This window comes from Delphinapterus leucas, chromosome 9 (assembly GCF_059928025.1).
Source record: "Delphinapterus leucas isolate spDelLeu-1000000601 "Yukka" chromosome 9, BTC_Dleu_Yukka2, whole genome shotgun sequence".
Lineage (NCBI taxonomy): Eukaryota > Metazoa > Chordata > Mammalia > Artiodactyla > Monodontidae > Delphinapterus > Delphinapterus leucas.
The window spans coordinates 43,240,451-43,261,221 of NC_143137.1; positions in this window are offsets into that span (position 1 = coordinate 43,240,451).

Consider the following 20,771-nt stretch of genomic DNA (forward strand, 5'->3'; position numbering starts at 1 on the left):
GGGTGGGATAGGGAGGGTGGGAGGGAGGGAGACGCAAGAGGGAAGAGATATGGGGATATATGTATATGTATAACTGATTCACTTTGTTATAAAGCAGAAACTAACACACCATTGTAAAGCAATTATACTCCAATAAAGATGTTAAAAAAAAAAAAGAGCAACACAAGCTCATGGTTGAAAAATTAGAAAATAGATAAGCAAATATAAGAAAATAAAAATATTATCCATATTTCCAATACCTAGAAACAACCCATATAACATTTTATTTTATATGCATCTAGATTTTCTTCTACATATTTTTATATTTCTACATACATTTTCACCAAAATAGGACCTTATCACACGTTCTAATCTACTGGCTATTTTTGTCTCAGTGTATTTATTGATGGATAACTTTCCAATAAATATACTCCTAGAAGATCATTCTCAAAGATTAAGAAGATGGTAAGTGCTTTACAGGTTTACAAGAATTTCACAGCAGTATATTTTATTTTTAAATTTTATTTGAATGCTTTTTTTAAAAAAAAATGTTAAGGCATACAAAACTTTATAAAGTAAAAAAGGAAATGTCCTAGTCCTCAGAGGTAACATTTAAATATTCATTTCTTTGATTACAAGCAAGATTAAATATGTTTTCACATGTATTGAGCATTTCTATTTCTTTACTGTGAATTACCTCTTTATAGCCTTTGCCCCTTTGTTTCTATTCATGTCTATTTTTTTCTTATAGACTTGTAACGATTCCTTACATATTGAAGATATTAATCTCATTTGTCTTATATGTTAAAAATATTTTTCTCAGTTTTACCATTTGCTTTTCATTTTGTTTGTGATAACTTTTATGCATAAGTTCACATTTACATAGTTACATATTTCAATTTTTTATGGTTTCTGACTTGGGATTATGCCTGAAAAGACCTCCCACATACCCCAGATTATATGAATAGTTAACTAAGATTTCTTCTGGTGCTTTTATGGTATGTTTTATCTTTTTGATTTTTTTTTATCTTCCTGACATTTGTTTTAGTCTATGGTGAGAGGGAAAGGATTAACTTCATTTTTAAATAAAAATTATTCTAGCATCATTTATTGGATAACCCATCATTTCACATTATTTTTAAGTGTTGGAGTTTTGTTTTTTTTTTCTTTCACATACTCAAAATAGATGTATCCTTGCATTTGGGGCTGTCTATTCTATTCCATTGCTCTATCTATTTGTTACAGGCTCTACATGTTTATTTGAATGCAACTTTATGTTACAATTTATTATCTGTCAGTGTAATGTTCCCCTCCAATTTCTTCTTTTAACTTTATTTTTGCTATTCATATGTCTCTCTTCTTCCAGATAAACTTTAGAAGTTACACAAACAAATCCATTTGCATTTCAATTGCAGCTCTATTAAATGTGTAGATTAATTTTGGGAAGAACTGCCGTCTTCTCCTGAATACAGGGTATTCAGGAAAGAAAGGCTGACTAATGGAGAAACAGAGAAACACAGCTCTGTGCTTGAAGAAAAGTATTCATGTAGAAGCTCTCTGTAGAAGCAGAAAGATAGAAGCACTGGTTTTGGTCAGAGTGCACTTAGATTTCTCTTGGAAGCAGTACAAAGCACTTTGAAGGAAAATTAATCTCACAAACACATATGCTCCAATGAAACTGGAGAGAGACAGGATGCCAGAGGCTGACTGGGGGCTCCTGCAGTAGTTTGAAGGTGAAAGGAATAGAAAGATTACAGAATCAGGACCTGGTACCTCTTCAGGAGTGAGAAACAAGAGAGAAGAGCCTCTTATGATACTGCTTAGGTATCAGCCTCATCGGACAGGAAGAAGCTGCTGCCAGCAAAAGGATCCAGGAAGTTAGGAAGTAGCTTCAGGCTGAGATGAAGTGATGGCACGACTTTCAGGTGGAAATGTTCTGAAGGAGGTTGTAGATCTGGAGCTTCCAGAGGATGAGGATTGCAGAAAACAGAGCCTGGTGCACAGGGTAGCCTGATAAACATGTGGCATAGCACTGATTAAGTGGTAGGTGCGACAGGACGTGAGAGCTGAAAATCACGTTGTGAAAGAGCAAAGATTCAAGAAGCGTCCCTAAACTTTGTTGAATACTGCATTTACAGGACAGAAAGAAAACTATAGTCAGAAAAGTGAGCAGTTAAGAACAAACCAACTGGGACTTCCCTGGTGGCACAGTGGTTAAGAATCCGCCTGCCAATGCAGGGGACACAGGTTCGAGCCGTGGTCCAGGAAGATCCCCCATGCCGCGGAGTAGCTAAGCCCATGCACCACAGCTACTGAGCCTACGTTTTAGAGCCCGCGATTCACAACTACTGAGCCCAAGTGCCACAACTACTGAAGCCCATGCACCTAGAGCCCGAGCTCCGCAACAAGAGAAGCCACCGCAACGAGAAGCCCGCACAACGCACCGAAGCGTAGCCCCCGCTCACCGCAACTAGAGAAAGCCCACACACAGCAACGAAGACCCAATGCAGACAAAAAAAAAAAAAAGAACCAAACCAACCTACCAACCAATAAATGGGCAGAATGGTTGTGATTTTGAGCAAACATTGCTGAGCATCACAGATCTTTAATGATGATTCTAGGTGAACACAAGTGCACACCCCCAAGACAATGCAGTGGTATGTTTAGAGACCCTTAAAACATTTTAAAATATCTTCTTATTTGATCCTTGTAACAATTCTGATGTTGGGAAATGCCAGAAGGCTCCCACCAGCAAGGAGTGGCTCTAATTCAGCTAAAATTTGCCCAGTCCAGTTGGGCCATGGCACTTGTGTTTAAGGATGTGGCTTCAATCATATACAGTCAGCAAGAGAAAAAGTAAAGTCATGTTCTCACAGGGAGGAAAAGGCTAGATATGTGAAGTGCTCACTGGAGTTTGTAGGGAATCCATTGCCTTGTGGTTTAACATCATTGTAACAGGCTGTATGCGCCCAGTTATATACACAGAACATGGTGAGAAATTTAAGAAATTTTCAAAGGTAGTTTTGAATCCATGTGATTTTCACCCTAGGCAATGACTTTCAGATTCTAATCTTTTCATGAGATATGACTTTAACTTGGTCCTTTCACATAGTTTTTATCATGTCACTTTTTTATACTCAAGTTGCCATGAGCCTATTATCTAAGCTAAACCCAGAGAGATTTCTGGGTTGAAATCTCACACAGATCACATAAATGGAAATGGTACTGCTGGGACTCACATTCAGGTCTGTTACCCACAGACCTTTCCATCACTACTAGACGGAGAATAAATATAGCGGCTAAAATAATGGACTCTGGAGTCAGACTCTCTGTGTTCACATTTTAGCTCCATCACTTTCCATCTGTGTGAGCTTGGGCACGATACTTAATCTCTCTGAGCTTCAGTGGTCCCATCTGTGAAATAGGGTGAACAATAACCTATCCCATGAGATTGTATTGAGGTAATTGTCAAATGAGTTTGATATATGTGAAAAGTTTAGAACACTCTCTGGCCTCTTATAGGTCCTCATTAAATAAATATTAGCTGTTAATTTTCATTAGTACTCCACATCCTTTTCCAGCTGGTTAAGTGGTTAGATAATTAATAAACATATACAGTTGGTAAGTGGATGAACTTATAGTTCTCTTGACTAATTCAATATTTTTTTCTACTATTTTACACTTGCTCAAACAGGTATACTCAAAGGAATGAGCTGTGTCCAATTTGGATAACAGTGTTATTTGGCAAAAAACAAGGACTGCCTAATTCAATTTAATTTATTTTACTTTCATTTTGTAGGGCATATTAGATATATTTATACACACACAAATCCTTATCTTGTGTATGACTGACATGTTGACATGTTATTGATCATACCACTAGAGACGGTTCTAGTGTCCCTCGGAAGAGTGAAGAGCCTCTGCAACCAATCAGTGACACAGGCCCCCTTGCACTAAGGGACCCTGTCACCACAACTTCCAAGTCTGAAGAATGAAACCCATAATGAGTACCATTTTGGGGGAGCCTGTGGTACATTGTACTATGCCAACCTCTTTACAGATATTATGTCTAAAATAATGATTTATGTCTCATCATTCCTGTATTATAGAGGGGAAAACTGGGGCTTAGGGAGGTTATATAACTTATCTAAGGCCAACTTACTAGTATGAGATGAAATAAGATTTCAAGTCTAGGTCTAACCCCAAACCTCTTATTCTCCCCTATCTCAATCATGCTGCTCCAACTGATGCTAACAGTAATTAAAGAAGAAATTAACTACCTGAGATTTATAGATGATGAACCACTATAAAAGTCACTGTTGTGAACTTGAAAAGGGAAAAAGCCAGCCAGTTGAACATTGGTTAAGGGAATGTTTTTATAATGAAGACATTTTCCCCCTTATTTTTCATGTTGTCCAAAAACAAGAGAACAAAGGGTCAGTCCAAGTTCATGGCAGGTAAATTTAGAAAAAAAAAGAAAGAAAATATGTTTTGCCCCCTAGCATGAAGCCCCTCTATGGACTTCCATATTTGCAGAGTCAAATTTCAGAGCTGTAGTTTTTAAAAACATTTGTGTTGATTTAATGCCCCATAACAATGCTGGCTGTTGACTGGGCGAAGATTAGAGTAACCAAATCACACACTTCAGGGCTTCAACTAGTTTCTGCAGAAGCCAAAGAAGCAGTTTTATTCTCTCCTACTTTTGCCGTCTGCTGCAGACCCAAGGATCCAGGGGTCCTCTCACTGTCTTCTGGAGTTCCAGGCTCCCAGCATGACCAATATGTATCTGACAACCCATCTAACTGAGGCAGAAAGTCTCAGTCTCCACAGAGGTAGCTAATCCAGTCATTGAAGGGTTACCCAGTCCAAATCCCCATCCACAAAATGGAAACAGACCAGGGTCTTTGTTTATTGATTTGCCTAGGATCCTCTGACTGGCAAAGGAAGAAAAAAATAACCCGGCACAAAATAAATGTTCGATTTCTTTTATGTAAACAAGATTGAAACCAACTTGGCTGTACAAAGCAATTCTTTGCATGTAAAGCAAAAAATAGCTCCCCTGAGGAGGAAGGAACCCAAGGCCCACTCAACTGCCCCTCCCCTCCACCCTTCCCCGAGCCATTTTCAGTAACCACTGCCTTTCTGCCAATGAACGTCTATTCAGGGTCCCTGTGCGGGAGTCACTGCAGGCAATGAGCTCACCCACACCCCACCACGCCATCCAAAATGTTTTCTGATCGCGATAAAGGCTATGGACTCTATGCTGAAAGTCAGTATTATTGCAAATTATCTCTGTAAAAAGGAAAAACTTTTATCCAAAAATCTCAGTCTCCTGTTCCTTTCTGTGGGGCTCCGACCAGTCCCAAACTGCTTTTATGTGGGTTTAGAAGTGGACAAAAGGGAGACCTACAAAAAAAAAATCCAAATTCTGTTTTGTCAAATACCCAGATGACGGATGGCAGTTTGGAGGCAAATCCCTTAAAGAAGGGTCCCAAAAACTTGGTTCACCTTACGGGACCAAGGAAGTTAATCCTAAATCCTTGTTCGATCTTTATTCATGTCAAACTCTTAGTGACTTAAGCAAAACATCTGCCAACTTGGGTCACGTGACTCAGCTTCATTAGCCAGTATGTCTATGGACAGGAACATTTTATGGAAAACAAGAATCTAGCTGAACCTTCACCCAAAACTCAACACCAACACAAATAAAGACACTCAGATTTCAGAAGACCTGATTTCCTGTGGAAAAAAAGGGCTGCTTTCATTTTCATATAGGTCCTATTTTCTTAGTGAATTCGAAATGAAGCCTGGATACATCCCTCTGGAAAACCTAGACCCCTTACAGCCCAGAGACACCAAGCCAATTGGCATCAGGCATTTGGGGGAGAGAGTACTTGTAATGATTCTAAAGCTCCAAGTGTTAGGGAGGTATTTGGACTCATAAAGTTCCCACATCTATTGGGGTACTCAGTGAATGCAAAGATAGAAAAATGGACCTTACACCTGACTCACTGATACTTCTCTGACTGAGAACCCAAACCTTAGGGGAGAGGCTCTGAGAGCATAAGGATATCCACTGATTAATGATGTAGGTATAAGAATGCTTTTCCTGGATTTACTCAACAAACCCATGAAACATCCTCCAGCAGAACACTTGGAGTACTCCTAAGAACCATGGTGGTGTCGATACCATCCTTCCTTCCTGATCGCTCATGGTTCCATCACTTGGTAGGGAATGTTCCTGGAACTGAGTGGCTTGGTTATAGAGGATGGGAGGGGACAAAGGCACTCCTCTCCTACCTAATCCTGCCCTTTCCCAACCATCCCGGTGATCAGGAAAAGCGCTTGGGTGTAGAAAGTGTTAGGTGTAAGGAACAGATAAGCAAGCCTTATACGTTCACATGAAAATTCCTGGTACACCGCCCATACAGCTCCCCCAGGCTTGAGGGAACTTGTGGCAACTCAACTTTTCTATCTAGCAATGAGATTAACCTCATAAAATGAGCAAGAAGAGCTATCAACAGAAACATGTATTACTTACTCACTTGTTCACACGGGGATATATTTATAGCCTGCCTCATTCCACAAAGGATTTGAGGTGGAATGACTTCATTCTCAAAGGCCCAGATAAAGCTCTTTCTAATGGTTATCATCTTGACTCAAAAGAGAATTCAGAAAACATGGGACAAAATCGAGGAAGCAATCGCCACCAACATGTCAACAGACCCCACCTAGGTGCCAGTCTCCAGGTAGAAAATGCTCTGATAGTTAAGAGTATTCTATTCCGGGAATTTTTGCAGTGGTCCAAACTGTATCAGACTGATACTTCTTTTCATTCACCGTAATGTCTGCCTTAACCACTGGCAGCAAACTACCTGCAAGGCCAATTCATTCAAAGTTTACCAAAAGGAAATGAGCTATGGTACTAAAGTCATGGGAGGAGGGAATTATTATCAAGGGACACATGACATCCACCTATTTCCTACCAGAAATCTAATCTCTAAGGCAATTCTTAGGAGAGAGGTCAATTCAAATTAGAAAAAAGTCTAAATTTTAGACTTTTGGAAAAATAGACTTTATTTTTTAGAGCAGTTTTAGGTTCACAGCAAAACTGAGCAGAAATACAGAGAGTTCCCATATACTTCTTACCTCCACACAGGCACAGCTGCTCTATTATCAACATCCCCACCAGTGTGGTACATTTGTTCAGTTGATGAATGTATATTGACACATTATAATCACCCAGAGTCCACAGCTTACATTAGGGTTCACTCTTGGTGTACCTTCTATGGGTTTTGACAAATGTATAATGACACACATTCACCATTACAGTATCAGGCAGAATAATTTCACTGCTCTAAAAATTCTCTGTGCTCCAACTATTTATTCCTTCCTCTCCACTAGCCCATGGCAACCACCGATCTTTTTACTGTCTCCATAGTTTTGCCTTTTCCAGAATGCCATATAGTTGAAATCATACAATATGTACCAAATATGTAGCCTTTTCTGATTGGCTTTTTTCACTTAATAATATGTGTTTAAGGTTCCTCCATTTCTTTTCATGGCTCCTTAGCTCATTTCTTTTTAGCACTGAATAATATTCTATTATGTGAATGCACCACTATTTATTTATACATGCACCTACTAAAAGACATCTTGGTTGCTTGCAAGTTCCGGTGATTATGAATAAAGCTGTTATAAACATCCATATGCAGGTGTTTGCGTGGACATACATTTTCAGTTCATTTGGGTAAATACCAAGGCATGCAAGTGCTGGATTGTACGGTTAAGAGTATGTTTAGTTGTGTAAAAAATGTCAAACTGTCTTCCAAAGTGCCTGTACTGTTTTGCATTCCCACCAGCAATGAATGAGAGTTCCTGTTGCTCCATATCCTCACCAGCATTTGGTATTGTCAGTGCTTTGGATTTTGGTCATTCTAATAGGTGCGTAGTGGTATCTCACTGTTGTTTTCACACTTTTTTTAGTATGCAATACATTTTTTCATTTCAAAGCCAACCACTTATACGAACTCAATTAACCAAGGAAAGTTGATATCTAGTGAAAGTGGATACCCTCTATGGCCAGGAACAGTGCTAGACATTCCTTATTCCTATGTCACAGACAAGAAGACAGAAGTTCAGAGATGTTGGTTAATTTCCCAGGTCACACAGGAAAAGAGGTGAGGCCTGAATTTGTACCTACATCTAGCTTTCTCTGAAGTCCTTCCCACGCTATACCACACCAGTCAAAGCAGAAGGGAAAGCGAACTCATTTATGGAGTGCCCACATGGGGCATGCCAGGCCTTATGCATTCACAACCTTAACTACATTCTCTCATTTAATCCTCACAATAAAGCTAAAAATGGCATTACTGTGCTCATCTACAGTGGATAAAGAAGGTGAAACTCAGAAAAGTCAGATTCTTCCTGGGCTAGGCATTAACCATTGGTTGTTAGACTACGCGGGAGGATAAAAGGTGGGGTTGCGTGGAAGGGACTGGGGTGCTGGGATGGTGGGAAGGAGGCCCTCAGTGGGGGACTCTTAGAAGAGACAATTTACCAATTAGTCTGGAAGGATTTCAATATATCAATCTGTATAACCACATTAGCCAATGCAACTCTGAAAGGGCTTAAGAGGATTTGCTGATGGATTGGACATGGCGAGGTGTGGACAGAAAAGAGAAGAAGGATACGGATCATAGATGTTTGCTTCTGCAGTTGGGTAGTGATGCCATTTCATGAGACAGGAAAGACTGCAGAAGAAGCAATTTGAGGGAGGAAATCAGAGTTCCAGGGGGATGCAGTCCCCCTGGAGGGGAGGGTACCAGTTTTCCTCAGGTTTCAGAACTAAGTCAGGGATACAACACTGCAAAGAAGAATAAGACATCACTCCTGGTCTCACAGCTCCAACACAGCAGACACTCACACCTCCCAGGAGCTACGATACAAGAGAGAACATGAGAGGTGGGGAGGGGTAGAATTTGAAAGCTGTACTAAGTCTTAGCTTTCTATATACTTATTGACCAAATCAAGGCTGTACCATAAACCTCAAGATTGAAATCCCAGTCTCAAATCTAGACTCCAGTTATAGTAGGAGAAAGAATACAGAGAAAGCCCCAGAGAGGCTAGGGAAAGACAGCCTGCCACACACGAGCATCTGGTTTGCTTGCTATGACTTCAAATGGCATGAGAGTCATTTATCATCAGCTATCTGCTCCAGGAGCTTTTCTTAGTTTATGTGGTAGGAAGGGAGGCAACGTGGTCTAGTGTTTTGTGTCCTACGTTTCTGGCTCTGCTGCAAACTTGATGAGTGGCCTTGGGTAAGGTATGGAATGACACTAAAATGTGAATCTATGAGTGTCTGCCTTTTTAGAGGAGTATGAAAAAGAGTAAGAATATGCCACAGCACTCTGCAAGATTCCAACAGTCCCAAACAGCAGTATAGGAGGTCATACGGAACCTGGATGCCACACAGGAGAAGGGAGTCATCCCCTCATTAAGGAATCACCTTAAAATCCCCTCGGGCATGTTCTGAAGAACCACTGAGGCACCATATAGAGGGCTATGCACTCAGTCCCTAAACGAGCCCAGAAAGTTTTCTACAAGTCCATAGGCAGCCGTGGTGGGAAAAGAGGTTTGCCAATTATTGACTGTGTAGGAAAGGCAGGTTTTGCAGAGAATTTAGAGTTAATGACTTAATCAAGGGCAAGGAATAGCTACGGAGATACTTAGTAGAGAGCGAATTTTAATGATAACCTGACTCTCCCGGGTGGCTTGTGTGGAGAAAGAGGCTCTGTCCTCTAATTCTCCTTACAACCCCCAGGCAGGGAGACACTGTACCCCTACTTCGTACACATGGAGCACGGAGCTCAGGAACTTGCCTGAGGTCAAACACAAGCAGAAGAGCCAAGACTCGAAGGCCAAGCTGTCCAACCCCCGGGTCTGGGCACATTCCTCCTGCCCCACATTGCCCAAGGCAAGGAACTTTTGCAAAATGAGTTTTCCTCAAGGATCAAATTCACTTGCCCTCCGAGGACATTTGCTGTGAAGGGAAAGCTGTCTTAGGTGATCTCTGAGGACCCTGTGAACTCTAGCACTACCAGAGGCTTTAGTGTGATTTTTTAAGCCAAGATGAGGCTGGTTTCACAAAACAGCTTAGAGGAGAAAACTGCCTTTATAAGCTCCACCTTGGACATAACTCTGAATTAACTGCCTTGATTTTCCATTTCAAAAAATAGATCTGTACCAAGCTCACCACTTGCTGCTCTCCAAATATATCCCATGTTCCTGAGAGATACATTTATAACTAAGCAAAAAATGAAAGTTGATGACAATGCTGTGAGAAAAAGCAGGGAATAAAACTATTTGGCCAGATTTAACAAGGTTATCACTCCTCTTTGAAAATATTCTTTTAAAAATGCTGGTCACCATGTACTAAGGAAAATGCAATACAAGGCGAGGGATAAAAGAATGGGTTGGGCACCTCACAATCTGTCATCTTCCCTCCTTTGAAGTGTGAGAGCTAAAGTCTCACTAGGCACCCCCCAAAGCAGGGTGGTGCCAGGAGTATTAGTGGTAAAAATCAGTGTTGATGCACCATTTAATCGTGCCAGGCAGCATGCTCAACTTTAAGAAGAATGATGGCTAAGATTTAGGCCTTGCCCTAGGAGCTCGTGTTCTTTTCTGTTCTTGTCTGATGACTCTGTTTCCATCATAACACACATGACTAATGACTTTCATATCACTGACACACTAAGATAAATGATCACAATGCTCAGTTATACCTATTCAAATTCTGGAGCTGGACCTCCACCACCTCCTGTCTCCCTCCCTCCCCTCCGTCTCTCTCTCTCTCTCATATCTAATATTGAAATAAGAAAAACAAAGCCAGCGTATCTAACTCTCAGTAAGTGACCTAGCAATGATGATCTTGGCTTTCTTTAACTCATAATAAAGAAGGACATGTTTGCAAATGTTTGTACTTTATTATTAGATATGAGTGACTTGCAAGCACCCGCTAGGGTATTGCTGCAGAAGTACACTGAACACAACGTGAGGCTGAGAATGACTCACAACGTGAATCATGTGGAACTGAGGCTCAAGTTCAGGTTGCTGCCTCCTGCTGTGCAGGTTATACACTGCACGACTCCAGAGGGTGCCAGGCACACAGTCGGTAATATGAATGATGCCCACCCTCCACCCCCCGCCCCGACACCCGTGTTGTATAATGAGATGAGCATGCCCAGATTGCACTTTGGAATCAGTGTGGAACCTCCTACATACCCACTTTGACCAGGTTAAACTTCCACCTCACAACCTTCCCTCTGGCCAAACTAGACGGACTGTTTTCTACAGGAGTCCCTTAACCTGACTTCTGACTTTGTGGTGAAGAAGAGAAAAGCAGGAATGCTGGTTTGCACTCTAATCAGCCTTTAGGAAGACTTGGCTTCTTATGAACCTGGGCTCTTTCATATAGAGGATAATCCGTCTCTAAGGAAAGGAGAACTAAATGTGACAAGGCGTGTCTCCACCTCCTTGCTTTCTGTTGCCAAAATAAAACTGTTCTCAAAACCTAGGACCAATCACATGGAAATGACCCAATAGTAGCATGCTTGCAGAATGCCTAGCGGATGCTGGAGCCATGGGAGCAGCTCTAAGGTGGGGGCAGTGTCAGAGGCCCATCCTAAGGATGGGAAGTAGCCCCACCTCTGCCCCAGTGACGGTGGGTGATCTGGGCAATAGTAGCTCCAAGAGTCTGAGAGCAATTCAGGATGTCTTGACTTTGTCAGGAGCTCTCGTGTTCATTAAACCTCTTTTAAAGACACTGTGTTAAGAGAGTTTATGTGTGGGGTACATTGGGATGTCCTATAAGAGGGCCTCCCTCTCCCCCCATAAATGAGCCCAGATGTTTTGGCTCTCTTCCCTAATATATCATCATCAGAGTTTCCATTAGGAAAAAGGCTCTTCCATTAGGAAATAAGTGCTCCATGGGAATTCCTGGGTGGTCCAGTGGTTAGCACTCTGCGCTTCCACTGCAGGGGACATGGGTTCAATCCCTGGTCCAGGAAATAAGATCCTGCAAGCCACATGGCATGGGGGGGAAAAAAAAAGAAGTGCTCCTCATTCCCCAAGAAAACTTCCCAGTCATCGTGGCTGCTTCCATTTTCCCCCACAAGCTGCTCCAAAGTTATTTCAAGATGGCAGCAGCAGAAAGATGGATTGGCTCTGTCAACAGGGAGTCCTAAAGTCCTGCCATTCACTGAGCAGAGAAACGTGTGCCTGCCATGGGCGGCTGATAAGGGAAGTGGACACAGGATAAACTTCAGCCCAGCCAGCTGACAAAGCTCAAACGCAGCCTTTGAAGAAACAGCAACTACTGGGCCTCTGCTTTGTGAAGCAAAGACTGTGGGCTTTGTTCGATTCCCAGGCTATTAACGTCAGCAGGAGGCTTGCAATTCTGAACTGATGCCGCCTGCTGCAGAGACAACAGGACCCAAAAGTGTATCTTATAAGACAGTTTCCTTGTAGGGAACCTAAAGCACAAGCTGTCACAAAAATGTTCTTTTACCTCCTGCCCCAGCTCTCTGCCCCTTGTCCCTACCGCCTAAACCTCTCCATTCTGATTCATTCTCAGGAGCAGAAAACCATTTGTAAGTAATGGACTTCCCAATGCACATTTCCAAACTGGATAACCACTAAACTTACTGGAGGGTTTCGTATGTGCTTAATAAGAACAGTACAAGTTTTACATGCATTATCTCATTTCACACCACTCCGGTGTAATAAGCACAACATTTTATAGATGACGAAATTGAGGTGCAATGAGGTGAAGACCACACAGCTAGTAGGTGGTAGCTCTGGGATCTGACCTCCAGCCAGATAGGGCTGGTTCCAGGGCAGAATCCTCTTTTATTCAGGATTTATCCTCTCTCTGGCCCCTTCTTAGTCTATGGAGAGAGGTCATATTGAGAGAAATTTCAGACTTGCGAAGGGTTGGGAACATTTTCCCAGATTACAGGTTTGGAGAAGCACAAGCTGGACGTGCGCCAATGCAATAAAATAATAACCATGACTCCTTCCCAAAGTCCCTCGTGTCTGAGCTTGTCCCCTTTCAAACGCTGTCCACTTTGCTTGTTCCTATCTTATCATGGTTAATCGAGCCATATTTTAGTTTTCTCTGGCTCCTGTAAAGATCCCCTGAAGCCTTCCCCAGCTAGATAAGCCTCCCAGGGTTCTTTCTCCTCACCATTAGTCAGAATTTCCTAATGTTGAGCCTCTGCCCAGAAGACAGAGGAAGCAGCTCCAAATGCAAGTGATTAGCTTATGTGTGGGGCTTTGACACAGAGTTTTGCTCACTTACAAAGGCAAACACACAGCTGGTTCAAGGGTAGCTCCTCGTCACTTTCCATCACTGAAAAAAAATGTACGTCTCAGTAACTGCTTCCAAACAGCTAGTCCCTTAACTTCTGTGGGGATAACTAGGCAGATATCTGAAGACCGTTACGGGGTCTCCACGCATCTGGGCCAATCTAGGAGCTCACCTAATCAAGGCAATGTGCACATTGCTGAATGCTGTTTTCTAAAAAGCTCTGATGGTCCATTAGGACAAATCATCCAACCGCACAGAGATTTACAAATGAAACACGTATTCCTGTGCCTTTTCTTTAACAAACATTCCTCTCATTGCAATGCAAGATCCAGAGCCAGAATACTAAACTGCACTTAATGAAAACTGTTATCAAAGAGAACAGTTTTTAAAAAAAATAAATTTATTTATTTATTTGTTTTTATTTTTGGCTGTGTTGGGTCTTTGCTGCTGTGTGCGGGCTTTCTCTAGTTGTGGCCAGTGGGGGCTACTCTTCGTTGCGGTGCACGGGCTTCTCATTGCGGTGGCTTCTCTTGTTGTGGAACGTGGGCTTCAGTAGTTGTGGCATGCGGGTTCAGCAGTTGTGGCTCACGGGCTCTAGAGCACAGGCTCAGTAGTTGTAGCACACAGGCTTAGTTGCTCCACGGCATGTGGGATCTTCCCAGGCCAGGGATTAAACCCGTGTCCCCTGCATTGGCAGGCAGATCCTTAACCACTGCGCCACCAGGGAAGCCCAAGAGAACAGTTTTGAATTGGATTTAAGTACATTTCTCAAGTGGCCATTATTATTATTACTTTTTTTTGCGGTACACGGGCCTATCACTGTTGTGGCCTCTCCCATTGCGGAGCACAGGCTCCGGATGCGCAGGCTCAGCAGCCATGGCCCACGCGCCCAGCTGCTCCGCGGCATGTGGGATCTTCCCGGACGGGGGCACGAACCCGTGTACCCTGCATCAGCAGGCGGACTCTCAACCACTGTGCCACCAGGGAAGCCCCTGGCCATTATTTTTTAAGGGGCATAGAAACACTGTTTTTTTATTAATACTTTTCTGTTGATATCCCTGGGATTTAAATGTCTTACTTATGTATGCATTCAATCAACAAACATTTCACTGAACACCTACTGTGCCCTTGCAAGACAACAGGGATGCCAAGATAATAGACTGAAGCCCCTTGAGGAGTTCACTGCGCCATGGGGATGACACATGTTGTATCAGGAAGGATTAGTTAGGTGATGCTACAGTAACAAACAGCCCTAACATCTCATTGCCCCAAATTAGCAAAAGTTCTTGCTCATGTTTCATGTGCATTGTGGGTCAGGAGTCTGGGTTGATGGAGCAGTCACCATCCCTAACATTGCCAGTCACCACACAAGAAAAAAAGATATGTCTGAAGATTCTTGCACTGGCAATTAAATGTTCCAATCTAGAAATGACACCCATCCCTTCCACTCCCAATTCATTATCCAGAACTAGTCATTGATCCCACCCAATCACAAAGAAACCAGAAAGGGTCATTCTACCTTACTACTAGATTGGGGAAGATCCAGCAACACATGAAGGGTAGCCCTAATGAATCCCGCACACACATTGGTAGGTAATTGTGATACAACATGAAAAGTGCTATTATAGAGAAATGGAAAAAAAGAGGGAGCAATCGCTAAGAAACTTCTTGGAGTAATTACAAAAGGTGCCCATAGGAGGGGACATTTGAGTTTAGTCTTGGAGGATAAAAAGGTGTTTTTGTGGGGGCAAAGTATGAGCATTCTAGGAGAAAGTGCATTGCAAAGGCAGGAAATGTGAAAACACCTTCCATTTGAAGGGAGTGGAAGGAAACTCAGTGTGGCTGAGGCACCAAATCTGGGAGGCATAGAGAGAAGAGGGGCCAACTGTGAAGGACATTTGCCTATCTTGGGAGTTTGCTTTCACCCTGCAGGCAACAGGAGGTAACAGGGATTGTTCTATAGAGGAGAGTCTGACAGTGGAGTGTCAGGAGTATGTTTGCTTGTTTTTAGGAAGATAACACAGAGGAAGAAGCATGGACAAGGACCTGGAATGGAGAGGGAAGCCGGTTAGGGAACTGCGTCTGTCATCCCAGTGAGAGACAGTGAGCCTGGCCTCAGGCACTGCCAGTGGAGTCTGAAATTTGAGGCATTTCTGAGGAAGAGCTGATAAACCCTAATGTTTTATCATTAAAAAACATTAACGTTTTAAGTTAATGGGGGCTGATGACAAGGGAAACCTTCAAGACCACTTCAAGGCTGCCAGTTTAAGATGTGAGGTAAATGCTACACCATTCACCAAGACAGGATTACAGCTGGAAGATAGAGTCGAGGCAGGAAGATTTGGACATGTTGAATTTGAGGTGCCTGTGGAGATTCAGGTGGAGCTGTCCCTGGGAATATAGGGTCCCAGAGTCTGAAATCGTTAGGTGATATGAATTTGGGATCAATGTAATTTACGATTAATGCATAGAGCTGGCAACTGAGCCCTGTTAATACTCACAACGCCTCATAGAGAAAACTGAAGGGATAAGCACAAATATATGGAAACATTCTGAAGTAAACCTTGTTAGCCACCACATTAAAACACACACACACATATGTGTGTGTGTGTGTGTGTGTATACACACATATATCTGTATAGTGAAATCTCAGGGGAAAAGAATTTGGAAATATATCATCCATCCAAATGCCCGGAGAAAAATTTCAGTTAATATCTACCCCCATCGAAGCACAAAGCTCTTGCCTGTGGAAATGTTGATAATTTAGAACAAAGAGATGTATATATTTCAGTCAGAACTGATTGGATGTTTAACCTGGAAAGAATTTTGAAACTGAACTTTTAATGACAATTATAAGTAATCAATGCTGTTTTTCAAAGTGACTAATCAAGTTTTCAGGGTCTCTGCAAATTTGGGTGGCCATCCATAGGAATTTTCATTAAACTGGGGTTTTTTTCCTTCTAATTTTTAATTAAATTGGCCAAAGTCAGCAATCAAGGTTTCCATGTTACTATGTAATGTATAAGGTAGCGAGTACACTGGGCTCCCACCAGCTCCAAAAAAGATCATTTAGAAGGCTGGAGGGAGAAATCTGAACTCTCATTGTCAACGTTCCAAGAGATAAACAGAGCATTATAAGTCGTTCTGAGGCAACGAGATCAGGGTTTTTAAATAAATCATATTAATATGTGAATAAGACAAGCATTATTCTCTTCCTTCGAAATTTAATAGAGCTTTTGTTTTTGCCAAGTAGGAAGGTGACTGTTGGGCTGTGTGTCTGGGGACATTGAGGACTTTATGGTCTTGCCTGTCACATGCACTGCAGGGTCACACCACGTTCTAAGTAGGTAACCTTGACCCCCAGGGTTAGTTCACTTCTGGCAGGAAGCTCAGGCAGTTTCTGGTGACAAGCTACATCCTATGTCAAGGAAAAAACATCTCTTCTGGGGTGCGGACCACTCAGGAATCGGTAACAAGCCACACATTTCCAGAACATGAGAGTAAAGAACAGGCGGGTTAGATTCTGCAGGGCTGTTTTTAAATTTGATTTTTTTTCTAAGGCCAGGTGACTGAGAGAGGTTCAAGCTTCTATCCTCCACATGCAGCCCGACACAAAGATAGTTGAGTCTGTCTTTTTGCGTTTTAAAAACTAAACATATTTTTCCCCTTCTGTGCTAATCTATGTTCTGAAAAGCAGTGGCTTTTAAGTGCTTACATTAAGAAATGCACACAAATATCACTGAAACAAAAGATTCACAAAACATTTGCCCTTAAATGTGTGACGCAGCCTGATTTTTCCCAGTCTGTTTTATTTCTCTAAAAGATGTCTGCTTGTGTCCTAAATGATTCATGACCCACTAAGTGATTTTGACCCACATTTTGAGAAATACTGCTGTGGAACATCCCTTCCAAAATATACATTTAAATCTACCTTGAAAAAAAGCAAATAGCATTGGTAATGAATGTTGCTCTCAGCAGGTATATGGAAGTACTGAGTCTGTGAGGTAATCTATTCAGGGCTGACTCTCCCATTTCAGAGCAATGTTGATCAGATTCCAGTGGGCCTCAACTCTGTGGAACCATCTACACTACAGCTTTTGACCCAAATTTCATCACCAGCATATTTACCACATTTGGCTTTTACCTTCTCAAAGCACCACTTTTTTCTGACTTAACTTTCAGTTAATTGACTTTGCTGATCCTAGACCAGCACTACCCACTAGAGCTTTTTACGTCAATGGAAAAGTTGGCTACTTGCAACAAATGGATAGTGAGCACTGAAATGTGACTAATGCAACTGAGGAACTGAATTTTAAATTTTATTTAATTTCAATTATTTAAACATAAATAGCCACATGTAGTTAGTAATTACCATATTAAATAGTGGTGACTCTAGATAAACTCTCAAAATATGTTTCCATTTCTTCATTATATACCTTCCCTTCTTATTGCTTATGGTTAATTGCTTTGCATCACATTGACAGTATATTCTTTACACACAGTCTGGCTCATTCTTGGTCCTTTAAAGTCATGTTTGTGGACAAATTATTTGATCCACACGTACAACACTCTCCATTTTCCATTTTTAAAACGCATTTTTCTTTTATTTTTGTCATAGCCTCATCTTCCTAGAATTTTCAACATCCTATCCATTATTGAAAGCTTAAAAAAAAACAAAACAGGGGCTTCCCTGGTGGCACAGTGGTTAAGAGTCTGCCTGCCAATGCAGGGGACACGGGTTGGAGCCCTGGTCCGGGAAGATCCCGCATGCCGCGGAGCAACTGAGCCCGTGTGCCGCAACTACTGAGCCCACGCACCACAACTACTGAAGCCCGTGCACCCAGAGCCCATGCTCCACAACAGTAGAAGCCACCGCAATGAGAAGCCCGTGCACCACAACAAAGAGTAGCCCCCGCTCGCCGCAACTAGAGAAAGCCCACGCGCAGTGATGAAGACCCAATGAAGCCAAAAATAAAGAAAATATATAAATTTCAAAAAGAACCCCCAGAAACCTAAAAACTAATCACAGACTCAGTAGGCATGCTATGGACTGGTGAACAAGATGTGGTTGAGGCTGAATAACCAATCCCAAATGCCATTTGGTGGTGGTGAGCAGAGTGAACTTGCTTTAGCTGTGGACTATACCTTTTTTTGCATCTATTCTTGGGAAATGTGTATATTACGTATCTGAAATTGCAGAGTACATAAGTAGAGATTACTATTTGAATGGAGTAATATGTTGGGGCATAAAAAAGGAAAGACACTTTCTGCCTTCTGGGGAGCTTTTGACTGAGGGAGGTAGACCAACATAGGTAGATATAACTTCACCATGAGGCAGACTCTTTATGAGATGATGCTGTGAGGCAGGTGTAATATTTAAGAGAGTGTTAGAGACGAAAGAGTTCTGAGTTGGGAATGGAGGTATGAAGGGCTTCATAGAAAAGATGCCTTGGAGGCTGTGTCTTATGGATTTTGGTGCTTAAAAGGGTTTCGGGGCAGGGAAGAGCATTCCACGCTGGAAAACAGAGTGAAGGGAGAATTACAGAGCTTGAGTGTGTGTCATGTTTGAAGAAAGCTAACTTACCTAGAGTCTCAAAGTCTGATGTGTCTAATCAGGTCTGTATTTTAAGAAGATGCATCTGTCAATAAATATTTACTTTGGACAGCAAGATAAAAATAACTGGTTAGAGGAAAATAATATTGGAGCAGGGAGATCTGCTCCTGGAGTGATGAGATAATCCAGGTGGGAGGTAACAGTCCTCTAAACAAGAAGGTGGCAAACTATGTCCCACGGGCTAAATCAGATCAGAAGTCTGTTTTTGTAAATAAAGTTTTATTGGAACACAGTCATGCCTACCTTCTCATTCATTCACCTATTGTCAATGGCTGCTTTCATGCTACAAGGGCAGAGTTGAATAGTTGTAACAAAGCTAGTGTGACTCAGAAAGCCTAAAATATTTACTATCTGGTCCTTTCAAGAAAAAGTTTGCCAGCCTGTGATCTAAACTGGAGTGGTGAGGACAGAAAGGGTGGCATCCACATCAGGGAAATGATGGTGGTGAGATTCACAGGATTCAGAGATACATGGCACACTGGGACTGATTCACAAGGGAAGTTTAATTCAAGGTGTCTTTAGGGTCTCTACCCTGGGAGACATGAAAGAAAGCAAGTTCATTAACTGAGACGGGGATGAGAAGAAGGTAGGCTAGGAAAAGAGAAAAGGAGTTCCAAGTTAGATGTGTTGTGTTTGAAGTCCCGGTGGCTCCCCCCACCCCTGTGAAGATGAATGTATGCATCTTTGGGGCCAAGGAGAGAGGCCATATGTGGCTGAAGATGTAAACTGGGAAGCTACATGTCTAAAGTCAAGAGGTGATAAGAAGATGGCCCAAAGAGAAAGGAAAGGAAAGAACAGGAACAGGCTGAAATCCCCGGGGAACATTTCTATTTAAGCAGCAGACAGAGAAAAGAGAACCAGTAAAGAATTCAACAGAGGGCTTCCCTGGTGGCGCAGCGGTTGAGAGTCCGCCTGCCGATATAGGGGACATGGGTTCGTGCCCCGGTCCAGGAAGATCCCACATGCCGTGGAGCGGCTAGGCCCGTGAGCCATGGCCGCTGAGCCTGCACATCCGGAGCCTGTGCTCCGCAACGGGAGAGGCCACAACAGTGAGGCCCGTGTACCTCAAAAAAAAAAAAAAGAATTCAACAGAAAGGTAGGAGGAATACCAAGGCATTATGGAACTAACAGGAGGCAAAAACATACGGGAGAGAGGGTGGCTGACAGAGTCAAAAGTTGTCCTAAGGGTGATAGAATGAGGATGTTTTAGGGGAGGTGACCAAACACATTAGAACAGTATTGTTGGTATTTGGGGACAGAATCCAAGGAATGAACAGAAGGAGAACAATTTGTGACAGCAAATGAAGACTAATCCTTTGAGATTCTTAGCTATTGAGGAAAGATGAAGACCAGCTGGATGCTGGAAGGCGGAACAGGTCTAAGGAGGGTTTTCTTGAGGAGACGAGAGCTTTGGGTCAGCTTATTTTACACAAATGTCAATAGATTCTGGCATGAGGACATTTCCCAGACTTTGGACAGTTTACATATTGCTCAGATGCCTTTGTTTGCTTCCTTTGGAACTTACATCATTGCTATGGTCTGAAAAGTTGATACTTCTGGAACCCAAGCATGAGCTAAATGAAACCCTCCTAACTCAGCCTAAAATCTTCTTAAGTTTTCTAAAAGGAAACAAAGCCTTTTTAAGATCTTCATATATAGATCCTCAGGTCAAGAGCTTCATATGCTTTGAGTTCCAGAGGTGAAAAAAGCCATGGTAGAATCTGCCAAGTTGAGCAGAGGCTGGTATCTGGACTCTTTGGCCTCCCCAGATGGGGAGGATGGAACAAGCATCTCTCCTGAGCCCAGAAG